General features: G+C 36.5%; 1 pseudogene across 1 annotated transcript in view; it reads right to left on the bottom strand.

Moving 5' to 3' along the window:
• The window catches only part of LOC308340213 (nucleophosmin-like), a 68,988-nt pseudogene extending 43,439 nt beyond the window's left edge, over positions 1–25,549 (bottom strand). The window contains exon 1 of the transcript in view: positions 25,294–25,549. The product of the transcript in view is annotated as a nucleophosmin-like (transcript). The remainder of the gene's footprint in view (positions 1–25,293) is intronic.
• Positions 25,550–27,809: the final 2,260 nt, after the last annotated feature.

Here is a 27,809-nt window from a genome sequence, read left to right as displayed (position 1 = left end):
TATTTTGGTAAGAAAATCGTATTGGAAGGTTAGTCTGACTCCTTTGGAAACTAAGTTGTTAACTTAAAACGGGGATGTTGAACGTTTATGTATCAAGAGCCATCATGGCTCTTGCTATCGGCTGCAAGTAACAGGAACTGTAATTCAAACTTAAAAAAATGTAAACAATAACCAAAATATAGTGTATTATTTGACATAGCATTAGGTAGGAAAACAACCCAATTTTTTTTTTCTTTCTTTCTCTCCGGCTATTTAATCAATGCATGCCTTTCCCCTAAGATAATTCTCTCATTGCCATAAGATGTCAAGCAGAGAAACTGAAACATGCTGGGTCCTGGATCCCACCCAGAGAAAGTGAAAACCCTCTCTTCTCAAGTATCGGATAGGAGTCTTTCCCTTCAAACTGATCACTTCTTGCTCACGTGCTCTATGCAACCAAATGGCTTAATGAACCACATTTACTCCTCAAGGTCAGGAGCAGGGTATTGGGGAAGTTTCCCAGATATGTGCAGTTCAGTGGCATTGGAAGAGGCTGACATAAAATGAGTATTTGGTAGGAACAAAGTAGGGAGGAGCAAATGCCAGAGAGGCCAAAACAGTGTGCGCTACAATGGTAGACACTGATTTTGGCTCACTGATTTTATTCTGGTAGACTATCAGGTTAGCCCGGAAACTGTGCACTGATCGATTAAGTTGTTGCTAAAATAAAGAAACTTCTACACAGAAATGTCTCTCTCTCACCTGTGTGACTGGATTTTTATCTTTTTGAGCAGAGTGACAGACTGTTACATGTAACCTTGACACACTGTATATTTATGCATAAAGGACTGATAAAAATATAATTTCCTCTAAATATATTTTGATTAGGAAAAGAGGCAAAAAAGAAGAAAAGATGAGGCTCGAAACATTTCCCAGGGTGGTGTATTATAGAGAGAGAAAAGGATGAATGTGTGGAATAGGAATTTTCCTCATTGCTGATTCTTTCCAGTACTGACGTTCATATGAAATATATTTATGTGTAGAATTAAATACTCTTTAGCCATCAGTCCTTTCTGATTCTTTTTTTAAAGGAATAAATCCATAGAGAAAAGAGTAAGAAGAAGTTAAGTGGGCAAAGAATACAGAAATGTACATACAAACAGAGCCATGTGATTTAAGTATAATTAGATTTTATGACTTAACTATTATAATTTTCTCTGTTTTGCATTTAAATTTGCAAAAATATGTGATCTCAACTCAAATATATTTTATTGGACAAAATGGTTTTTAATTATATGATGCTGGTCATCTTGAGAATAGATTTAACATATATCTAGGATTTGATCAAAATATATTAAACTCATTAGAAATTGTCTCCCGATTTCTTGACTTTATGCTTGAAATCATTTTTGTTCTTTGTTAAGTTCAAAAATCTATAGCTATAAAGTTAAAAGAGGGAAAATCACAGTGGTGTCATACAGAAAGGATATTTAAGAGTCTTTATTTTAAAGTTTAATTGAGCACAAGGAGTAGAGATTTCATAGCGCTAAATTACTTGAAGTATTTATTCATAAAACAGCATATATTTTAAAATAATAAAGATAACAATAATGAATTCAAATAACATCTTGCACCTGGACACAATTTTTAAATATGATTATATATTTAATTCTATTTTTCCAATAACATACCTATTAGATTGAGTGAATTTATGTTCAGTTCCCAGATTAATTCCTTCACTGAATATTAGAGAAATAGATTGTATTTTGTGGGGGGTGCTGCTATGAACTGTTGTCAGCTTACTAATCATGGGACTTGTGTATCCTCTATTTCATCCTTCTTTGAGTTTATTGATTACTCCATCGACTTTTCTATTTCCAGCCTGTCTGTTCATTCAGACTAGTTTGCACCATTAGCAAAATATACAGTTTGTTTTATTCCTCCTCTCAATACCCACTTTGAAATTAGGCTTTGAAATATAGCAAATGCTTAGCATTAAAACAAATATTTTAAACTTTGCAATGAGGTAAATTCCAATTTTTCCTAAATTGAATGGAATATTAGCTGTTTTTGAAGTAAATAATGAAAATATTTACTAGAAATACTAGAAAATAGCTTATTGCTTATAGGAAATAAATACGTGATAGTATTTAGACAGAAAAACATTTTTTGTAAAAGTGAAAGATATGTTTCAAGTTTGTTCAGATAAGAATATTTTTACTGGTAGGATTTAATCTTTAAATCTTTATTGATATTCACTATGATTCAAAAATTTAAGAAGATAAGATATTTTATAATTTAATATATGATTTATATTTCTAGATGACATAAGATAAAGAGTCATATAATTTATGCTTTCTCCACCATTTTTTCTTAGACATAACCACTTTCATAACAATGAAGGTAACATAATACAATAAGTAGTTATTTTTTTCTTATGACAATATTTTATTCATGACTGGAAAACATGAGAATTCTAAATTATCTAAATTCTCCCATAATATTGTTAATAGATTTTCAAATACTGGACTATATGTAGTCCCTATTATAAATCAAAATATGCATATAAATTACATTCACAGATTGTATTGTGGCGTATCTGTACAATCTTATCAAAGAGTTAAAACTAACCAAGGCCTTGTTTTCCAATTGGAATATGTATTTCTACACAGAGAAAACTAATAAAGCAATGACTAAAACAAATCTGCCTCCTTTAAGTATGCTCAAAAACATGTTTTAAAGTGGCATAAGACCTTTAGAAGTTAATAGTGATGACTGCCCAGTGACACAAAGAGGCAACGTTCTTTAATTCAGGTTAAGTTGAAAGGTACATATGGGTGAGGATTCTTACTTATTTTAATTTTTTTTTAAAGATTTTATTTATTTATCTGACAGACGGCGATCACAAGTAGGCAGAGAAGCAGGCAGAGAGAGAGGAGGAAGCAGGCTCCCTGCGAGCAGAAAGCCCAATGAGGGACTCGATCCCAGAACCCTGGAATCATGACCTGAGCTAACCCACGGAGCCACCCAGGTGTCCCGCTTGTTTTAATTTTTGTTCAGTGTTAATCTTGTTCATTGTTCTAGTTTCCAAAACCAGTACTTAAAGATGGTCTCTTCAAATCAATATGTGTTGTGCTAAATAATTAAATAAATAAATGTATTGTTGCTTATTTTCTGCTCTTCAACCAGAGTTGCTTCTGCAACCACATTTAAAGATTTTAACAGTTTTCAGGCATTTTCTTCACAACAGTCCTTGATGCTAGTTAAGTCCATGGCATTCATTGTCTCAAAGGTTGGATGAACACCCTTAGAATAAAAAAGTCAATGGACTTTCCTTACACATTATTTTTGAAATCCAATGTGGAGAAAATAGTTTTAAAGGCAATGTTTGATATTGTATAATCCAACCACTTAATTTATGTACTTACTAGATAACATGTGTTCTATATCAAAAAAAGCTGAGGGCCACCTGCGTGGCTCAGTCCGTTAAGTGTCTGCCTTTGGCTCAGGTCATGATCTTAGAGTCCTGGGATCCAGCCCCATGCTCCCTGCTCAGCTGGAGACAGCTTCTCCCTCTTTCTCTGCCCCTCCCCGAATCCCTGCTTCAGCTCGCTCGCGCGCGCGCTCTCTGTCTCTCTCTCTCTCACACACACACACACACAAAATGAATGAATAAAATCTTTTTTTAAAAAGCTGCAATTGTTAAGTCTAAAAAACTTTAAAGGTAGGGTTAGGGTACATTGAAGTCAGTTCCAAAAGCTTAGGTACACCTGTTAAATATTATAAGTTGAAGGATCAAGTGTAGTGCTCATTTCAGTAGCACATATACTAAAATTGGAAGGGTACAGAGAAGATTAGCATGGCCCCTGTATAAGGTTGGCACACAAATTTGTTAAGGATCTGGTACACAGAGGTTATGCTGTAGACAAAGGACAGGGGAATTACACAAATTGATTTTGGAGTTAATCCCTTCCCTAGTCTAGGAGCTGGCAGGAGGAAGACTTGAGGAATCTATGTGAGGTATATTCTTGAGAAGGGACCCAGTGGTTTAGCCCTTGAGCTAAATCCCTTCTAACCAAAAGGAAGCAATAAACACACACACACACACACACACACACACACACACACACATACACAAAACAGTCAGCTTTTAGAGGCTAGGGTTGCATACTACCAAGAATAGTGCTTCATTCTGCATATTGTCAGAGAGGAAGAATAACAGATTTGCTCAGACAGATCTCACCCCTTTGGACAACCTGCAGAGTCCAGCACACTGCAGTACAGTAAAGAAGCCTCTCTAAATCTTTCATCTCCTCTGAGGGATAAAAATGTGGGTTAGATTAAAAAGAGCCCCTTAAGTACTCTGGAAGAAAGATAAGGTCAAGGAAGAGTATGTGGAGCTGGCAATCTGAGAACACAGCAAGTCCAAGGTATCGATAATGATTGAGGTACACAGCTTTGAAGATCCCCCAACTCAGGGGTCAGTATAGACAGAGAATAGCTATAAGGCTTCTCTCTCCTTTCCTCCTTGAATTAAAGAACATATGTAAGCCCACAAACTCTAAGGAGAAATAAAATATAAAGATGAAGGAAGAGAAATCTGAGAGGGTTGCTTGAATAAGGAGTTATGACTAAAGTAACTCTGTTCCAAATGGAATAACACGAGGTTTATCTTTCTTTAATGGAGAATAGTAACTGTCCTGCAATCAGTGAAAACTTGGTCCTATCATTTGTACCTAAAGAGATGTGAAGATAGGTCTTTCTATACACACCTGATTCAAAGAAGTGTAAATTTCATGCACATTAAATTTGTAATATGTTGTGAAAATGTCTGTAGGTGGCTCCATAGTCAAGTCAAAACTTCCCTTCCTACACTTAATCAGTATCACCTGAAGGGCTTTTTAGTAAAACACAGATTGCTGGACCCCCAGGGTGGAAACTGAGAATTTGCATTTTTAACAAATTTCCAGGTGATGCTGATGTTGCCAGTCTGAACCCTACTCTGGAGCAACCATCACCTTACTATACATAACCATACTGTATGGCTTTTGCTTTAGTCAAAACCTCCAGTGCTTCTGTCATGTGCACTGTTTTCTATATCCTGCTTAATAATCAAACGCAAGAGAAATAAACCAATGTCGCTTTTATTTTTGCAGTTGCACTGTTGAGTGGCAGTTAAATTAAATCATAATGTATGGGATATACCCAGAAAAATCTGGCCTTTTATGGAACTGTGTTTTCCTAAATTTGATCTGGTCATTGCTACTTAGCCTTCTTAGGTGGAAGGGTTCATGCAAGATTAGTATTTTTTTTTTTTCATGCAAGTTTAGTATTAATGAAAAGTACAACCTGGGTGATTGTGCCAAATTTTCTACTAATGCATTTGTTGTAGCAAATAAACAATAGCTTGTTGAAACAGTGTAGAACATAGTTGTGTACAGGATAGAGAAGAGGGTATGTTTGGGTATAGGATAAATTCACTCTCATGTTAGGTAACAAGGTATAATTGATGCCCCCCCAAAAAGCAGATGTCTGAAAACTATTTGATGGATTGATGGAGGTGACAGGTTCTTTGGGCTATGAATGAGCACTGAAAAAAAAGGCTTACTTATTCCCTTTACCTTCATATCATAGAAAAGTCAACCATTTTTCCAATAGGCTTTATTATACCTTTGTGATATACACATGATTCATTTTCAGAGATGGGGACAGAGGTTTCCTTGAGATACTATTGAAGTAAGAGCATAGGAACTCCTTGGACTCCAGGAGATTAAAAATCTTGTGTTGTTACATCCAAACTCCTACTCTGACAGGGTGGGTCCAAGAAGTGAATACAACTTCCTGAACTAAAAATCTTCTAAAATATATTAATTTAACAAGCACAAGATTTTCCAGGCATTGTTTGAAGCATGTATGACATATGTTAATGTTCATAACAAGCCAATGAGGGATGAGAGCACATTGCACAGACATTAAAGTATTTTGCCCAATATCATATAGCTGGTAAGAGGAGTAATTGAGAATAGAATCTGGCATTTGGGGAGGGATTCTTACTGTTGTGAATAAAATTGAGATTTTGTCTCTTTCAAGAATCTATTACTATACATACCATGAGGCTATTATCAGATGTCTGATCCCCTTAATTAAATAATCATGATAGTTTTCTCCTCCTAGATACCTCTGCATAATTGTTTACTCTTAGTGGCCTCTCTCATTTTCCATTTCATTGAATTTCCTAATTTTCTTCCTAACTTACTCACTTTTCTTATGTCTGACTCATGGGTTCCCTTTTCTTGCTATTTGATAAATGAATGCATTTTCAAAATTAAGACATCAGCCTTCTATTTTTCCTAGTTTACTTTGGCAATCTCACATATTTCCAGGTTAACAGATTGTATTTTCAAGAGATACCAACATCTCCCATCCCAGTGTTCTTTTTTCAGTATGAACCTGTCATTTATTTCACCATCGGGAGGTAGAATTTAATTTCCTCCTCTTTCAATCTAGACAAGCTTATAACAGTTTTGACCAACAGAGTATGTGGGACGAAAGCTATATATCTTCTTCCAAGGCTAGGTCAAAAGAGGCTATCAGCTTTAACTTTGTTCTGTTGGAACATCACTCTGAGCAAATCTAGTTGACATGTAAGAAGTCCAACTATCCTGAAACTACCACTGGGTTTAATATTTCCAGGTATAATATTTTCAACATTTTAGTCATCTCTGCTTATGCATGAAACAGGTGAGCAAACCCATGTTACACCATTCACATTAACCCAACCACCAATGGAATACCAATGACCAACCTCAGATAATGAAATGGGAAGCAAAATCTTCCGCATTTATTTTAAATAAATTGCTTTCCTGTCAAACCCTGCCCATACTTCTGATCCACAGAATCTTTAAAAATAATGATTTAAGTGTAACCCATTAAATTTGAAGTGGTTTATTGTGCAAAAATATTAAGTATTAACTTCTTTTTTTTTAAGATTTTTTTAAATTTATTTATTTGACAGAGAGAGATCACAAGTAGGCAGGGAGGCAGGCAGAGAGAGAGGAGGAAGCAGGCTTCCTGCTGAGCAGAGAACCCGATGTGGGGCTCGATCCCAGGACCCTGGGATCATGACCTGAGCTGAAGGCAGAGGCTTTAACCCACTGAGCCACCCAGGCGCCCCTTAAGTATTAACTTCTAATAATTTTCTATTCTCATCTCATCCTCCTCCTGTAGTGTTGTTTTTACTTTCAAACCTTGTATTCTAAATAATTACATTAGGCAGTGGACACATTAACATCAGTAAGATACAATCTCTTCCCTCATGTCTTATTTGGAAAATAAATGTTTTATTTGGGGGATAAAAGAGCAAATATAACAACAAAATGGATTAAGTCAATTTTAAAATTAAACAAAGGTATTTGGGAGGAAATACAGATCACAATTAATACTCAATAGAGTCATGATAGGGCTATAAGAACAAGTGTCACTGCCCACATATTGAGTTGGAGAAAGTAAACCAATTGCATTAGTGTTGGGATAGGCATTTTGGAGAAAGGACATTCAAATAACAGAGCTAGCATAAATAACATAAATGTAGAGGTTTATGGTGGAAATTCTAAGTGGGCTGGTGTTAGAGTTATGAGTTATGTCACTCTAATTCCTAAAGATGTCATAATATAAAATGTTATAATATCAAAATGTCATAATATAAAAATAGGGAGAGACAGACAAGAGCATGGACATAATGGATTATCGGGCTTCCTTTTAGAAATAACTGAGTCTCAGGTAAGAGCACGAGAATCATTGAGTATAAGGTTGGTGCTTCTGAAACTATTGTAATGAAGAATCAGTGTTTTTCCCCATTTTGTCATGGACCAATACTTGTATAAAATACAATAGAAGTGAAGTTACTAGAAAAGTGAAATTGAAGTGATAATAAACTATAAGCCCTTAATTTTTATTATTAGAGTCAATGGACATAGGATCATTCTATCAGATTACTATAAAATTTCAAATTTTATATCTTCAATTTAAGTAATTATCTAGTGTAGACACATAACAAAAAATTTCTGGACTGGAAATTTAACTTTATTCTAAATTAACAATTTAAATTAGTCCATGGCCCACACTTTTGAGTAACACTGCAATAGGGGATCCAGCCAGGTGGCTGGTAAGTGACTACACTGTTTTTGCAATTGTCTAGTTGAGAAAGACTAATGTTTTATTAGAACTAGAAGTGTAAAGGGTAGAAATAATATTAGAATTAATAGAAGAGTTAAAATGCTTATATTTTGGATATTCTCAAACTAAAATCAGGGATGATCTTTACCTTTGTGTCTTAGACAACAAAATAAAAGTTATCCCTCTAGCTGATCTTTCAGATAGGAAATATTTGAAGACTTTATGGGGAAAATTTTAAGTTTTAGAGTTAGGATATGGTTTAATACATGACTCACTGGTCATTTGACCTCAGGCATAAAATATAGGCTCTTCATACTCAGCATTCTGTTCTAGTAATAATAGTAACAATTACAATACTATACAATATGCAGTACTATACAATATATGCAATTTATATTGTATATATACACACAATGTTATTGTATATAACATATACATTATATAATGTATAATGTATATAATATATAATATATTGTATATAATGTATATATTATATATATCACAATACTATACAATATATACAATATACAATACTATACAATAACAATAATAGTAACAATTACAAATACTTAATTTTCTACCTGACTGCTTGATAGGTTCACCTGGGTTCTGTTAGGTCAAAATCAAAATAATAAAATTATTCACACACCTACAAATTAGGTCTACCTTCTGACAATTATTTTTGGTAATAGAGCCACAATAACCTAAGGAAAAGACTATTCTCAAAATTTAGTTTAATTTTTCTATTTGATACATTTATAAATGACTAATTCTGTTGATTCTACTACTCAAATACAATTATGCTTTCTATTTCTATTCCTCGAGTCATTGCTCTAATACATGTACTCTCACTTGTGTGTGTAAGGTTTCCTCATATATAGGCAATATATTCTGTCTCAATCTATGGACAAAAATAAGCCACCGACCCCACAGCTTTCATAGTGGAGGACCCATAGTGTTTATGGTGGATCCCTGCAGCCTGCTCCACAGAGGACACGGGCAGTTTTTGCCACGGAGGTTACCAGCAACCTTTGCTGCTATAGACACGTGAAGAGGGAGAGCCGCTGTGGCCCCCTCAGAAGGAGTGCTATTGCGCTATCCGGGATCACTGCAGCCAGTCTCTCTCCTAACTATGCACACACCCCCCACCTCAGAACCATGGCTCTATCACTCTGCTATACAGCTCGGACACCTGAGCCACTACATGGGGAGCAAGCCAGTGTCCTGGACCCTGGAGCTGCTTTCCTTCTGTGAGCCCCTGTGCTCCAACTGCCAGGGCTGCGGCTGCCTAACAGGCACCATGTATCGGACACAGTGCTCCTACCACTGCTCGTGAGCCCGCAAGCCAGACCTGCTGCCGTGGGGGCGCCCTCAGCCACAATATCCCTGTGGGATAAAAGAGATCAACAGGCCCCCTCAGTCTTTGACAGAGAAGACTCTCTTCTCAGCCATCATCGCTGATACCGGCAGTCTTAACCACTGAGAATCCCCGCATTCCTCGCTACTGGTGACTTTGGTAATGGAGCTGCATGACAACTACACCCCTGGGCCTTCACTGCCGCTGGAATTCCCACACCCACCCTGCTGGCGCTCCCCACCCCCCACGGGTGAAGACTCTTTCCCCATCAAAACCAGTATGTAAAGTCCAGAAGAGGTAACTGCTCCATCAAATGTGGCGCCGTCTACCCAAGACTGTAGGAAACACAAATAATCAGGGAGACAGGGCACCACCAAATGAATACAATAATTATCTCTAGGTAATCCCCATAGGTAAAACCTATGTGGATTATAGGATATCATCAACCAAACAATTTTTGCATTATGAGAATGCCAAAAGGAGGAAAAAGAAAGAGACAGAAAGCCTGTTTAAAGAAATAATGGCTGAAAACTATCTAAAGCTGGAGAGAGATATTGACATACAGGTACATGAAGCTTATAGGTTTCCATGCAAATTCCGTCCCAAAATGACTAACCAAACACATAATAGAACTCAAAAATCAAAGACAAAGGATTTTGATAGCAAAAAGAGAAAAGAAACTCATACAAGGAAGCCCATGAAGGCTGTCAGCCGATTTCTCAGCAGCAGCCTTGCAGGCCAGGAAAAAGTGGGCTGAGAGGTTCAAAGCACTGAAAGAAAAAACTATCAAACAAGAACAGTTTAACCACTAAGTCTGTCCTGCAGAAATACCGGACAGATAAAAACTTCACCAAACAAAAGCTGAGGGAGTTCATCACCCCTAGATCTGCCTTAAAAGAAATGCTAAAGCAAGTCATTTATGCTAAAGTAAAGATTCTGATTCATGAAAACAGACTGAGTTTTATCTCACACCAAAACCTATGTTGTTAAAAATAATGACATATTTTTAATATCATATTCTTTGGAATCTAGGACAATTTTTGGTACACTTTTTATGATTCTATCGTGACCATGGGACTATTAGGAAAAGCAAGATGATATTAAATAGTGTTCAAATAAACATTTGTTTTATCAAAATAATATACTTCCATTTGAATAGCTTTATTTAAGTGGACTGGCATTGTTTTCATGATTACCACTTTATCAACTTTTATAGGTTATATATTTATATAAAACCTAGTAACTTAGAAAATAAGGTGCTTAACTCTATGTTATAGCTGTTATTTTATCTTCAGTGATTTTGTTTCAAAGTACATGTATACATAATAAGGGGTACTGAATAGCACAAAATATACTGCTGTATTATTTTTCAAATGCCAGCTATGTTATATGTGAGAAGTCACCTGTTTCTGTGGTGTTTCCTTTCATCCATGACCTTCTTCTTTTTTTTTTTTAATCTGCCATACATATAGCAGTAAGGTAATAGTTGGGTGAGACAGAACCATTCAAACTGCATTTCATTATAATGGGCATCAGGTAAGAGTTACTAACCCTCAGAGGTTTTAAAACCATTTTCACAAAATTGTGTCAGTCATTGTCAAAACAAATATATTGATATAACAAGTGAGAAGCTTGCTATAGTGTATTCAAGAAATTTCAGTAGTGTTTCTCTTTGGTTTCAGAGTATTATAGTCCATAGTTTATCTTAAATTATTTGAAAAATCTTTTTTCAAAATAAATTGATATTGTCTAACCTGCATGCATAAAATTAAATTAGGACAAAACACAAAACAAAGTTATTTCTTTAATTACCAAACAAATTCACGATTTCATAATCTAAGTCAGATACTCCAGGGTACGAATTGCACAGTGTTAATTCATGCTTAGGTGCATTGATGGCTCAGAGCCTTCAGCCTCATGCTTAACAACACACTAGGTGTGAAATATTACAACACAATTCACAACCTGTCATGTCTTATGGCTTAATTAGGAATGTTTATGATCTTGTTATTCATACTCTATCAGTAATAGACAACTAAAAAAAGAGACAAGGGACCATTATATGCAGAATAGTGTCATCATCATCGCATAAACTGAAAGCTCAAACTGTGGCTTAATTCAGTCTGGGATGGTAGCTAAAGAAATAGTGAAAATAAGTATCATAGGAGACTAGCACAGCCTCAGATATTGTGCCCTGGAAAAGAACTGTGAAGCGACATATGCATGCATTATTTGATCTCATTATTGGACACTTGAATATTTGGGTTTATTTACTTAGGTTAGAAAGACATAAAGTCTAGTCATCCAATAAAACTACATAATATATATAGTTTATATAAATATATATATAATCTGAATATATACACACACACACACACACACACACACATATATATACACACATATATATGGAGGAAATTGAATTAAACCATCAACACAACAGAGGGTTTTTGACTCTCAATACCTCAACTTGAAAAAGATGATCTTTTATTCTCTGATGATAAAACTTCCAGTATTTTCAATATTTCTTATACCTAAATTACTACTTAGTGATTCCACAACTGTTGGATTCTATGTTTTTATTTGCATGTCTATGTGGTAGTAGATAAATACTAAATAATTCACATCAGTTAAGAAATATATAAGAAATATATTAGAGGAAAATTCATTTTAAAACTGTTAGTGTAAAAAGCACTTACAGAATGAATGAGAATTATAACAGATCGAAAAAGATCTTGGGCGTGAGGCTAGTAAAATAGGATTAAACAATATATATAAAGGAATCAGACCCAATTACATATAAATATCCTAATTTTAGCTATAATATCTACTGTAGATTTAACTTTTTTTTTAACGTACTCAGGGCAAATCGATCTTTATATTTGTGTGTTTGTACTGGTCAAATGTCAGTATCTACTACAGGCTTCAGTGCAGAGTAGTAGAAATGGCTACTCAAAAAAGTTTCTTGTGATTATGTATAAATATCTGTTTCACCCATTAGCTCAAGAGTTCAATTGTTTTCCCTGGCCAAGAAGGGTCAAATATTATTTAATATTGTAGCTAGACATGATTTAAAACCAGATTGCTCTGAAATCTTTTGTGAAAGTAGGAAAAGCACCATTTACTTGGCACTTTCTACTCAATCTGCATTGAATTTCCTTAAAATATTAAGAAAATGATTGCATTGATTTTAACAACAACAAAGAAACTGCTAGCAAGAAACTGATTGTTTCATAAATATATTCAAGTAAACTGGTATTCACTGAAATGTATAGTTCTAAAGCTGACTGACTCGATTTAGGTGTTAGCCGTTACTCATCCATCCATTCATTCAACAAATATTTAGTGAGCACATTGTAAGAGGCAGCACCGTAATACACTCCATGCATAGTGGTGAATAAAACCGCCATCCTCCCTTATATGGAACAAAATTTCACCCTCTTAGGTTTTTACCCCACTTCTTTCCAATATTAAAAATGAGGGTCTTCTCATTTTTTTAATACTGAAACTATTTCATATCATCTCTGGAATGATGTAAGTACACTTTGTATCTCAATGAATTCAATTTCTAATTTCATTTCATCAGAAGCCATATGGGTGAACCATTTTCACATAGAAAAATTAGAATGGTGGATGTTTTTTCTCTAAATTATCTAAATTATCAGTATTTCCTTTTGTTAGGTTAAATAATGTTAAAGCAGTTAACCAGGAAATTTGGGCAAGGAAAAAAAAAATAACCATCCTTCCATATGTGAGAAATTGAGAATAGTCAAAACATTAAAACATTTTTGACTGAATCAATGAAAATGTTCCTCTCTATTGATAAAACATACTGGGCAATTTTTCAACCTTTTATATTACTGCACTGATAAATTGATATCATATGTTAATAAATGTGTTTGATAAAACAAAGGACATAAGCAATTATTGACAAACATCCAGCACGAGAGGAAATTGCATTTTTGCCTTCAGTAATTCAATTATATTTAAACTTCAAGGAGAACTAATGGTAAAGTACAGATGAATTTAGTTATCTTAAGATAAAGATATATATGTATATTATATGTAACATATGTATAATTATAATAATATAACATATATATATATATAATTGTTTTAAGGTAAAGACAAAGGTATTAATTACAATTAGTGTCAAAGGGGAAAAAAGAGCACTACCCCCAACTCTTCATTGCATCATCAGTATCTGTAGGCATCAATAAGATCATCCAAAAATTGGTCTCTCAAATTAGTAATATACAAGACATGCCTCTTAACAACCTCTAGTCACATTAAACTCAATGAGTCAATTACAGCATAATGTGATCTGATTATAGTCAGTTCCTTATTGATTTAAAAATGCATTTAAATGGATTTGAAATAAGATTAAAATGATTTCATAGTTGCAACATTATGTTTTGTTTTTGTTTCTTTTCCATAATCATACTTTCTTTTTTGCATTTATAAATTCTCTCATTTCATTATGAAAGTAATATAAAATTTCATGATTTAATATTTTTGGGGAAAAATAGAGGATCCAAATTATTATTTTATGAATTTATTTAAGACTGGCAATCAATCCTGAAGTAATTTATATTACTTCAACATTCTCCCTAATATGGGTTTATTTTAATTTTTTTTTAAAGTTTAATCTCAATCCTTAATTTTACTTTATTTATTTATAAGTTCCACTATACTATGCTCTTATAAGTGCCTTTTAAAACTGCTAGTTTGTATAAGGAGAATTGATGCAATCATCCTTCCAACACATACCCTTAAATATTAATTTGTTTGTCTCACATGAAAGGAAAAATAATTCACATATCAATATAAAAAGATCCATGATTATTTTATAAGAAATATTTTATATTACAAAGTTTATTTCAATAAACATTATTACTGTACCACAATTTTTTTATCTTCATATTTAGAGGCCAATGGAAACAACAGACACTGGGATTTTTAGCACAGTATGAAGAGAATTAATTATGCATCTCCAATTAAGGCCAATTAGAGTTGTACTTCCACTCCCTTGCACACCATGCAAAAACTCTACCCAAAGTGTCTAATAAACATAGAAAGTTCATTAACATTAAGTTTGGCTTCCATGTCTATTATCATCTCCTGTGGTGTTGTGTAGATTACTAAAATGTAGTGGAAAATTTCTATTAGAGATGTATAGAAATGTATCTATTAGGGACTTTACATATGAAACTTCATGAACACCTTAGCGTTAATAATATTTCTAGGATTTTGCAAATTTCAGGAAGTTTTGGACTGAATGGTTTGAGAAAAGACAATTTTAAAAATCCATTACCCATTAAAGGTTTAATTCAGGAAGTAATTACTATGCTGTACTAAAATGAGTCTTAAAAGCTCTCTGTAGTTCTTTGAAGAATTATAAATTTTGTTTCTTTTGGCAAATATATATACAGAAATAGAAAATCTTATTACTTCACATTTTCAATGGTTTCTTATATCACATGTATATAAAAATATGTTTTATATTGAAGAGCCCTGTGAACCTGTGAAAATTTGACTAAAAATAAGAGCTATGAGAATTAGTAAGCCAATAAGTATGAGTCTTAATGTTAATTTCTTATATGGGCTAAAAAATAGTCCATAAATCATAAACACCTTTTTGAAGCTATCTATATGCAGCTTTTATAAAAAATTCATTATATTTTGAGGCAATCAAGATACTAATCTGAACATGACATGCTAGACCAAAACTGAAATTTTCATTTGGAAAACTTTTTTCTTTCTTTCTTTTTTTTTAAATTGTGTTATGTTAGTCACCATACAGTACATCATTAGTTTTTGATATAGTGTTCCATGGCTCATTGTTTGTGTATAACCCAATGCTCCATGCAATCTGTGCCCTCCTTAATACCCATCATCAACTTGCTTGTTTCATACAGAAATAACTTTTTGATTGATATATAGATACTATATTCAGATACAGACAAAATTTTAACTAAATTCTTAATCAAAATCAAAAACACCAAATAAATGTCAACAGATCTGGGAAATACTGCTGAGTTCAATTTTGGGATATCACAGACCTGTAATATGTTAAGATATACACATATATAGACATATATAGACAGTTGAATTGCACCAATGCAATTCAATGGAGAATGGCAAATCTTCAACAAATGTATTAGAACAACTGGGTATCTTTTAAGAAAAACAGTGTATGTAAAGAAAAACAATGTACTTTAACTCATATATCAAACCTTAAAAAAAAATTAGTTTGAAATGGATTAAACACTTATAGTGTCCTTATCAAAAAATTTCTTAAAGATATTGCCTGCCTCTCTGCCTACTTATGATCTCTCTCTGTCAAATAAATAAATAAAATCTTTGAAAAAATTTTTAAAAAAATAAAAGATAAATAGAACTTTATAAAAAATTAAACCCATTTATCAGAATTTACCATTAAGAACATAAAAATGGGGGCGCCTGGGTGGCTCAGTGGGTTAAGCCTCTGCCTTCAGCTCAGGTCGTGATCTCAAGGTCCTGGGATCGAGCCCCGCATCGGGCTCTCTGCTCAGTGGGGAGCCTGCTTCTCCTTCTCCCTCTGCCTGCCTCTCTGCCTACTTGTGATCTATCTCTGTCAAATAAATAAATAAAATCTTAAAAAAAAAGAACATAAAAATGAAAGCTATAGATAAGAAGTATTTAATACACATATATATACATATAATATATGCATATGAAAGTATTTAACATCTGTAAATTCACATCTATACATTATACATATATACATCTATATATTTATGTATAACATATGTATATGTGTATATGCATGTGGATCTGAAAAATGAAATATAAAAGATTTCTACAAATCAATAATAAGATAAATAGCACAAGTTTTTTTTTAACATGCAAAATTCAGTCAGATACTTCATAAAAGAGTATATACCAATAACTAGTAGGCACATGAAAAGTTACTCAACATTGTTTCTTATCAGGGAAATGTAAAATAATACCACAGTGAGGTACCACTTCACACCCACTAAGATGGCTATAACTGAAAAGCCAAAATGTTGGAGACAATGAAGAGTAACTAGAACTCTCATATTTTGCTAGTAGGAGAAAAAATAGTACAGCCACTTTGGCAATCTAGTTGATTTCTTTAAAATCTAAATGTATGCCATATACCCATTTTATAACACTCCATGTGATCTATTCATTACACTTTTAGATATTTACCCAACATATGTTCATAAAGAAACTTATGTATGAATATTTGGTGTAGTTTTATTCATAAGAACTAAAAACTGGAAAAAATACAGGTATCTATCAATAGATAAGAATGGGTAACAAATTGTACAAATAAATGTAATGAAATTCTACTTACCAATTAATAGCAAAATATAATTTACACAACAATATGGATGACTTTGGGGACCATTAGTTTGAGAAGAAGCAGTAGACTGCAAAGAACCCACACAAAATGTTTTAATACAAATGAATTTTAAGAACAGGCAAAACAAGGGACTCCTGGGTGCCTCAGTCTGTTAAGCATCTCATTCTTTAGCTCAGGTCATAACCTCAGTGTCCTGAGATCAAGTCCCATGTCAGGCTCCCTGCACTGTGGATCTCAGCTTGAGATTCTCTCTCCCCCCTCCTTCCTGCTTGTGCTCACACTCTCTCTCTCAAATAAGTAAATCTTAAAAAAAAGAGAGAGAGAGAGAGTGAGTGAGAGAGAATGGGCAAAACTAATTTATGGGGAAAGAAGAACAATTATTGATAATGTTTACAGTAGGGGCTGGTTGAAAAAGAGACAAGAGAAATTGCCAGTGATAGAACTCATCTGTATTTTGTGGAGGATGTGGTAGGTATATACATTACTGAAAGCTCACAAATTAGTACATTCCAGAACTGTGCAGTTTACTCAAGTCATCATATATCAACAATAGAAAGATATGTAAGATATGTGTCATTTTATATTATGTGTATGTGGCGTTTTGTATGTAGGAAGGTCTTAAGAACTATAAAAATTTTGAGATTTCAGCCTATTTGTAACTGGACAAGTTTGCTTCCCAGTTTTATGGATGGTGGCAGAAGAATCAAGATTTCTAGGTTTGGGTCAAATTCCCATATTACTTATGGTATAAGAGGCAGGATGACCTGTATGTGTGCATCAGTTCCCTTTGCTCCCCAAGTCCCATAGAAGGGATGTGGAGGGGCCCAGGTAGATGCTGCAAATATGTATGCCATGGGTTTGTATCAGAGCTAAGGAACCATAAGCCTAGGAAACCGTCAAGTTTCTAAGCAGGCTTCTAGCAAACTTGACCCCATATCACCTGCAAAGAGGCAGTGTATTATTTTGTTAAGGAAATGCATCTATTCTCTACCCTGAGGAGAGACAGGATATCTATCTTCCAAGGCTGTTCTCTTTACAAACATCCTTGAAATGATACCTCGAAAATGGTGATTTTAGTTATGAAGAAAGTCTATGGAGAATCATCTCCCAACATTTGGATATTTTTATTTAAAGATTATTTGGGAAAATACTAAATCTGTTAAAAGGTTTTTGTTTTATTTTAACATGTATGCATGTGTATGTGCAAATATGTTATATTATGCCAATTTATCTATCCATACACATTTCTATAGGAAATAATGTAGAAGAACACCAATACTGTCTGTTTTCAGGGATTAAAAAAGAATAAGATTTGTTAAAAGACTTTATTTATTTAAGAGAGAGAGAGAGAGAGAGAGCATGAGCGGGGGAGGGGCAGAGGAAGAGAGAGAATCAGACTCTGCTGAGCTGGAAGCCCAAGGTCAGGGGGTGGGTTGGGGCTGTCTCCACACAGGGCTTGATCCCAGAATCCTGAGATCATTAACCTGAGCTGAAGTCAGATGCTTAACCAACTGAACCACCCTGGCACCCTTCCTTTTGATTTCATAGACATTTAAAGATGTTAAGGTCAACTATCATAAATTTTATTCTGGAAAAATTAACTTTGTTAAATATTGGATTTTTTGTTCATGGTTTTTATGGTTTAATGTTTTTTCTTTACCTTTCTGCATTCTCAGAAATCAAAGAGGATGTAGTTTTGGGGAGTTTTTTATTTTCTCATTCTAAGAATGATGGATGTATTTTGAACTTCCTGGTACTCTCCTGTTTACTGAGGGAATGCTAGCGCACAGTGTTTAGAGGTAAAACATATATGATAGAGTAAATTCTTGTTGAAAAAGAAAAGTTTCAGTCAAGAAAACATTTATCTCTTTTTTGAGAAATGAAATTAAAGCATCTTGATTATAGCAGTGGATATGAAAGTTCAACACTAAAATAACACTTGATTTTTGGGTGCCTTATCTTTTATTATTCTCACAATAGCAACCTACAGAACAAAAGAGGAAGTTTATAAGAAAGAAGGAAAAAAATAACAAAGTATTTCCATTCTTGGTGAGAATTTATGAAACTATTTCTCTATGAAAGAATTATCAAACAGTGGAAAACTCGACATCCTAAGAGTCACTGAAATTGATGTACATTTTATAATTTTTACATTCTTTTGTCAATCATGATGTTTAAAAATTGCCTTCCTAAAAAATACACTTTAATATTTTATACCTTGCTTTTTAAGAGTGCCTCATTCTCAACAACTGAGAAAAATTTACAGACGGAGAAACAAGAACAAAGGCACCTTATTTTGACGAGAGAAATAGATTATAAAATAGGTGCTATTTATCTATAAATTAAATGACTCCTTATCAATTCACTAGCACCAAAATGAAAACTGAAGCTATTTAATAAAAAAAGAACAACAGGAAACAACAAATAATGCAATACATGCTGTGATGCACACACCTATATGTCATGGAACATATTTCAGGTTTTGTATAGATAAATATAAAAAGAAATATCTTTTCAGGTAACACATATAAAGCTTCATCAAAATTTTTGAAATTTTAGGTATCTAAAATAGGGTTTTCTGATTAAGAACAAATTTTCTTTGGTGCACTTTTGCCCCAAAAGAAATAAAGCAGCATTTAATGTCTATAATGAACTCAAACATTGTCCCCAAATCTACATTCGGATTCTATTCTGAGGTAGCTTTTCAGCATTCAGGTAACTGTGGATCTAGGTTTCCTGTCTAACCTTAGCTTCTGGGTCCTGCAGTGTCAACTCTATTCTGGTTGGGGATCCTCTCCATCAGCACCTCCATTTTTCTTCAGAAAATGTGGAAGGTCAAAAATTTGAACAGGAAACTGCCTTGCATTTTTCACCTGCCCATAGCCCCTCCAAAAATTTATGATGTGAGGAGGAGCATTCCACTGAGCAAAAGGCTTTTGGGGTCTTATTGTCAAAAGAAAAGATAGCAAACAATCAAAAAAACTATCTACTTAGAGGTTCAGGGAAGGCTACCTTGTTATGGAGAACTTTTCACTGAGAATAAAGGCAGAGCTTCTGGCGCTCCTGAGACTCAGGGAGGATACAGCCTCTGGGGTGACAGTGACAATGACTTCTGTAAAGGACACAATAGTCTCACCCTGGAATATGCCTCAGGCGTTCGCTGTCTCCTGAGCTATGAAAAGGAGCTGTTGGGCGGAGGGCTCTATGGAGAGAATGCCACTTCACATTTAAAAACTTTTCAATTTCACACTATTGCCCTCAGGAAAAATCCAAACTAGAGCTGACCTCCAGGTATCAGCCACCCTTAGCTCACATTTCTTTGCTTTCCCTCCCTGCTTATGCTCCAAATCCTCTGAATACCTTGTAATTCTTGAAAGAATTATGCTTTCTGAATCTCAAGGTTTCAGTCTGTGTGTTCACGTCATTATACACTGTGTAATAATTCCTTGTCTGTTTCTTTCCACAGCTTATAAGCTCTTTCAGAAAAAGAGACTATTTCTTTTCTGCTTTCCTATCTTCAGCCATTGGCAAACAGTAGCAGGCAAGAATATTAAATGATTTAATGAATTAATTCCCAAATGAATAAAAATTAGAATTTTAAATTAGAAACTTTGTTCCGAGAATTGTACTCTCTACCTAAAGATTGTAACAACTGGCCAGATAGTAAGAATGCGGAGGCATCCATTATGATAAAGGGGCCCTCCTACTCATGGCTCTAATTATCCTTAAAGGACTATTACATGTGTTTGGTGTTGAGCTATTACTGAGAACTAATTTTCTTTTCAGTTAATAGAAAGCAGACATAAATATCAGTTATACAAACAAAGGTAAATGAACTACTATTGCATTATTTGAATAAAATAAACAATTTTCAGATTATTTGAATAAATACTGATGTTTTCTTCATCCCCTAGGACCACTCTAGCAAGTGGGATAATACACTAAAAGCTTATCTACAGATAAAAATATTTGATATCAAAAAGGAAAAAAAAAGCCATACAAATTGTCAGTATAAAGCTAGCAGATGACCTCCCATCCCCAACACCTCCATTATTAGGCATTTTGAGACGCACCTACAGTCAAGTGTTTACTCTTATGTTTTAATTGGGTCAGGTGACAGAGTTCTTCATTAAGCACTTGGCTGCTGAGTTTATCAAATTTTATATTTCATTCATGCAAAGATGGTAATTCTTATATAATCTTTTTTGCTAAACACATTTTTTGATTATTATCCATTTCTCCAGGGAAATTATTTCTAGCATCCCTATGATCAAATTAAAAAACAAACATAACAAAACAAGCAAAAAACCTCCCAGTGCAAATTTAGATAATGGTTGGTCATAGCTATTTATGTAGTGTACACTTATTAATAGAGACCTTCAAGTGCTAATTATCCACTTCCAAAGTTGTGAACCAATAACCTAGATATGCATATGTGTATATTTTAGAGTAAATTTCAGATTTTTCTTTGTGTAAATATCCAGTGGTAGAATTACTGGAACATATGGTAATTGTATTTTTAATTTTTTTGAGGAACCTCCATACTGCTTTCCACAGTGGATACACCGGTTTGCATTCCCTCCAATAGCATATGAGGGTTCTTTTTCTCCATGTCTTCACCAATACTTGTTATTTCTTCTGTTTTTTTTTTTTTTTAAGTTATTTTCAACATTCTGACAAATGTGAGATGTTATCTCGTTGCTTTGAATTTCAGTTTCTGATGATGAATGATGTTGAGCATCTTTTCATGTGTTTATTGTGCATTTGTGTGACTTCTCTGAAAAAAATGTCTATTCAAGTGCTCTGCCCATTTTTTAATTGGATTATATGTTTTTTTGGCTAGTAAGTTGTATGTTTTTTATTAATTTTTTCTACTAACCCTTTATTTGAGATATCATTTACAAATATCTTCTCCCATTCAGTAGGTTGCCTTTTGGTTTTGTGATGGTTTCCTTCACCAAGAATTTTTTTTTAAGTTAATTATTTTAAATTTAAATTCAATTAATTAACATAAAATGTTTTATTTGTCTCAGGGGTACAGATCTGTGATTCATCAGTCTTATATAATACCAAGTGCTCATTACAACACATACCCTCCCCAGTGTCCATTACCTAGGTACCCCATCTTCCCAGCAACCTCACCTCCAGCAACCCTGTTTTGTTTTGTTTTGTTTTTCCCTAGGATTAAGAGTCTCTTATGGTTTGTCTCCCTCTTTGGTTTTGTCTTGTTTCATTTTTTTCCTCTTTTCCCCTATGATCCTCTCCCTTATTTCCTAAATTCTACATATCAGTGAGATCCTATGATAATTGTCTTTCTCTGATTGTGTTGCAGAGAATCTGAAGCAAACAAGGAAACTCAAGCGGCACATGGGAAATCAGGGAAAACTTAGCTTTATTATCACCAGCAGGCCCAGCGGGATCACTCCCAAAGTCTGAGCACCCAGCCTTTGTTGGGACAGGTATTTATAGGCAAACTAGGGATTTTTGTGGTTTCTCACAGCTGATTGGCTTGGGGGGTCACACAGCAGTTCTTAAAGCTATGCAGAAGTGACTTGGTGGTTCCTCATCTCAGTGAGGTGGCCATTTTGGGCTTTTCCACCTCGTGTCCCCCCTCTTGATGATCCATAGGGTTAACCTAAAGATCATCATTTATATCTAGGGGCTGATAGCCTCAGAGGGCAAGGATATGGACAGTCATGTGTTGGAGACAGTTTCCCTGATAAAGCGAATGAGGTCGGTGAGGATGCAGGGGCCTAGAGTTATCAAGAGGAACAGGGATGGGGGGGCCTGCAAGGGGAAGTAACCATGATGTCCACTTCCAGGGATTAAATCTCCAGGCGAAAAGTTCTCTGCATTGTTGAATGTGGTCTTGAAGCTCTTGAACCTTGGAGGTGACGATCCCAGACTGGTTGATGTAGCGGAAGCATTCCTCCTGCAGGATGAGACAGGTTCCTCCCTTTTCAACAGTGAGGAGATCTAGGGCTCATGGATTCTGGAGGGCTATTGCTGCCAGAGTTGTGTCTGGAGGGATGTTAATGAATCTGTGATACATTCCATGTCATTGCTGAGTTCCTGTGAAATCTTGAAGTAAAAGTTAAAGGAAGTTCTGAGGCCCGATGTGCCAGTAGCTACATTGGTAAAGACTCTATCATCCACTGGTGGCCTTTTTTTTTTTTTTTTTTTTTTTTTTTTAAAGACACTCTGGACCTGATGTTAAGTTATTTTAGTCAGAGGCTGTCCCATAATGAGCTTTGAGGCTCCTTTTACCAGGAGTACTGTTGTATGCTTAGAAAGCCTTTGTTTACAGTTGTACCTCAATAGAGGTGGTTTCTAGGATAAATATAACTAAAAAATACCATTAGGCTCTTTGTTTGAGGTATTAACATTCATTCTAATTACAAGGGATCACTGGCAAGTGGGAGAAAACTTGTCTCAGGAGATAAGGCTATCCCCAAGTGCATTACTCAACTAATCATAAAGAAAGTGGGGTCATCTATTATCTCCATAAATCCATAGTTAATCTTATGGAGCGGGGTATGCTTCTGGCTTTTAGGGAGTGATTTCATTATCCCAGCCACACAGAACTGGTCAAGGTGATAAGTTACACAACTATTGGGGTATCGGTCCCATTTTCCAGCTGTTTAATCATATGCCATGGGGTCCTGTTATTATTATCCCCACAGAATATTAAGCAAGAAGATCATCTAAATGAGCTATTGTGTAACTTCTCTGAAGTTTACCTCAAGTTGTCTAGGCTAGATAAACAACATTAAAATACAATCGAATCTAGAATCCACAAGGTGTGTTATTGAAACATAACTTTTCTGTCTAAAAAGACCCTCATTTCCAGAGATAGCCAAATCATGACTAATTTATTTGAAGAACAAGTCCAGTTTTTAACAGATTTGGCCTAATTACTTACATGAGCTCAGCAAGAACAGTGAGTGATCATATAGATCTTTTAGAATCTGCTTTACTGGAATTTCTCATAAGGAATCTCTAGGTTGGACTTTTAAGTAGCCTCTCCAGGCCAGAAGCCAAACCAAGTACTTGCCATCAGACATGCCTGTATAATATCTATAGATTTGGGCAGATTCCTCTTCATGAGGTCCCCAAAGTATTCTGAGGTTCCTGCACCTGCCAAGAAGTAACAATCTTTACTCACCTGGTGAGGCTGCTGGGAACTTTGTAAGCAAGGTTTCAGGCCAATAGTTCCAAGGGATTTTATGGCTCCGCGTTTTATAAAGTCAGCCTTAGTTCCTTTAAGCTGTCTGGTCATATCTGAGACTATGCATGTCTTTCTCAAATATTACATTCCAGTCAAAGCCCTGGTAAAATAACCCATGTTTCCAACGGTGTCCTGTTACACGGAGAACAGATTCCTATTGAACTTATGCAAATAACTGATTGTCATGGAAGAAAGAATACTTAACTTTTGAGTTTTAGAGGGTTCAGATAGAGAGAAAATTTGAATGCTTTGATTTGTTTATAAATGAATATTTTACATTTCTGTAAGTGACAGGTAACTTAAGTAAAATTTTCCTTAGTATGGAAGAGAAAACATTAGAGAACGAGTAATGCTTCAAAGAAGAGTCACAACACTAAGAGACACAACACTATAATCTTTCAGTTCATTTAGTCCCATGCTACTAATTCTGGTTTAGTTAGAACACAGCTTTAGTTAGTTCTGGAAATTCTTTCCCATTTCAGTTTTAAGATTTTTAATATATTGAATACCTGTATTTGTCCTGAAAGTCCTTTATATGAATCTCCTTTAAGGTGAAACTCATTTTACAAGAGAATTAAAACAATTATAAATGACGAAAACTTAGAACAGATATGGTTAAAGAGCTGATGCAATGAGAGTTTACAATTTAGCTGGCAAGGAAATCAGGTTATTTCTGTAACACATAGCACTTCAATAATTTAATATCAAGTTTGATAAATACTTTATCAAAACATTAAAACTTTGGGAAATTGTTAGGTCAGCGGCCCTAGAAATGCAGGAGGAACAATAAAATGGTGGCCAGACTGCCATCTTCCCCCTACCCAGAACTTTCCCGCCAGAAGGACATCTGTCAAGGACACATCACCTTGAGTACACCGAAACTTATGTGAGAAACAGAAACCAGCCACTTTGGGACTTTCCAACCCCCAACCTCTAACCTTACCAAATATGGTTATGAGCCATGTCTTCGGCCAATAAAAACTCACTCAACCCCTTCCCGTGCATGACTTCCCTGACTCTCCTCTCCTGAGTCATGGAACCTCGCTTGAGGGTGACTTTAATAAATCTTGCCTTCAACCTATCTCGCCTGTGTATCTCGCCTGTAAAACCTTACATTTGGTGCCAAAACCCAGGAGGAGATCATGCCCCCACCCTGGTGAGGAGGCTCTCTACTCTCCCTACTTGGACCTGGACCTGCCTCTCCGAACGTCACTTCTGAAGCCACGGTGAGTTTCCCCCCATTCCACATCTCTCTGGAAAGCCCCATTCTAATCATGGCCGTGTCTGGGCTGACCCCGCCGATCACCAGGTGACCTCCGCAACTCCGGGAATTGGGAGACGTCCTAATTTCGTGGCAGTCAACACTGTCTTTCCGCAACCCAGTGTTGGATGTGGGGACGCCATCCTCCAACCCTCGGATTGCCCAGCGAGGAATCATGGGGACCTCCCAATGCAAATTCGATCCCAAAACACCACTAGGGTGTCTACTGGCTAAACTTAAGACCCTGGAACTGGACCAGGACCCATGAAAGCAACATCTCATACATTACTATACCATTGCATGGCCACAATACCAATTAGACAATCAATCCCAATGGCCTCCAGAAGGCACTTTTGATTACCAAATTCTCACAGACCTAGATAACCTCGGGAGACACCAAGGCAGATGGGCTGAGGTCCCTTGTGTTCAGGCTTTCTGAACTGGCACCCTCATCTACCCCTACGCCTCCCCACTTCTATCCCAACTCCTGAAAAAACTTGCCCCTTCCCATCCTGGTTTTGCCCCCACTGACTCTCCCCTCACATCTCCTTTTCAGCCAACCCCAATAACTATATAAAGGAATTCCAATGTCTGGCCCAGGCCTATGACCTCACCTGGCACAACCTACCTGAAGTCCAAACCACCATCCTCACCAATGAGGAGAAGGAGCGCATTCAGTCTGCTGCCCAAGAACACGCTGATCAGGTCCATCGCACAGACATCACCATGCCCTTTGGTGCTAAGGCGGTCCCAGCTGTAGAACCCAGATGGCCAAGATGGCCTCTGGCGCCATGACCGCATGGTCCAGTGCCTCATTGCCGGCATAGGGGCAGCCTCCAACAAGGCGGTCAATTATGATAAAATTAGGGAAATCATTCAGGAACCCAATGAAAACCCAGCCATGTTTCTAACCAGAGTTACTGAGGCGCTGACTCAATACACTTGCCTAGACCCGGCCTCCCCCACAGGGGTGACTGTTTTAGCTACCCACTTTATTTCTCAGTCAGCTGCCAACATTTGGAAAAAATTACAGAAAGTGGAGGAGGGCCTTCAAACTCCCATTTCTGATCTGGTGAAAATGGCATTTAAAGTCTTTAACTCCCAAGAGGAAGCAGCGGAACTTAAGTGCCAAGCCAGACTCCAAGAGAAGGTTCAACTGCAGACCCAAGCCCTGGTAGCAGCCCTGAGGCCAGCAGGTTCTGGGGGACAACAGAGGGAACTACATCCCTCTGGGGACCTGCTTCAAATGTGGAGCCAAAGGACACTGAGCCTGTCAATGCCCCAATCCCAAAACGCCTACTAGGCCATGCCCTCAATGTCACATGATGGGCCACCGGAAATCGGACTGCCCCAGCCTGGGGGGAACCCTGGCGCCTCCACGCGGAGGAGACCCTGAGATGGTAAGTTCTGCTTTCCAACTTCTCGGATTAGAGGATGATTGACGGGGCCCAGACTCAGACACCCCTCTCACCCATGCCAAGCCCCGGGTCACACTCCAGGTAGCGGGTAAGTCCATCTCCTTTCTGTTGGACACCAGGGCTACCTATTCTGTCCTGCCTTCCTACTCAGGTCCTACTCGTCCCTCCCCAGTCACAGTCATGGGAATTGACGGTACTTCCTCCACTCCAAAAGCCACCCCACCTTGTCATGCAACCTGGATGGGCTCCCCTTCTCACACTCCTTCTTTATCATCCCTTCCTGCCCCATCCCTCTATTAGGCAGGGACAACCTCCACAAGCTTCAGGCCACCATAGGTCTCTCTCCCTCTCCCTCAACTTCTGCTCACCTCCTCCTCCCTCCAGTCCCCTCTGAATCACTCTCTATCCCAGACTGTCTCCCCACCATAGACCCACAGGTATTGGATATTTCCAGACCTGTAGTAGGAACCCGCCACACCCCAGTCAAGATGCGACTCAAGGATGAGTCTACATTTCCATCCCGCCCACAGTTCCCTTTCTCAATGACTCACCACCAAGGACTTAAGCCTATCATCCACGGTCTTCGGCAGCAGGGTCTCCTTATCCCCATTAACTCTCCATGCAACACTCCTATCCTTCTCTATTGCCTCAGGAGCCTACTGCCTGGTACAGGACCTAAGACTCATCAGTGAGGCAATAGTCCCACTCCATCCGGTGGTTCCCAACCCCTACACCCTGCTTTCCAATGTCCCCCCACGCACTACCCACTTCTCGGTCCTCGATCTCAAAGATACATTCTTTACTATCCCCTTCCATCCAGACTCCTATTTTCTCTTCGCCTTCACCTCGGAGAACCCTGAAACACATATCTCTGGACAATTAACCTGGATAGTCCTGCCCCAGGGCTTCCTTCCCCCATATCTTTGGTCAGGCCCTGGCCACAGACCTCCAACAGTGCACCCTTGAGGCCAGCACTCTCCTCCAATATGTAGATGATCTCCTCCTCTGCAGCCCCTCCC

The sequence above is a fragment of the Martes martes genome (assembly GCF_963455335.1).
Source record: "Martes martes genome assembly, chromosome: 3".
Lineage (NCBI taxonomy): Eukaryota > Metazoa > Chordata > Mammalia > Carnivora > Mustelidae > Martes > Martes martes.
Note: the sequence above shows the minus strand (reverse complement) of the source record. Positions and strands in the feature narration are given on the sequence as shown.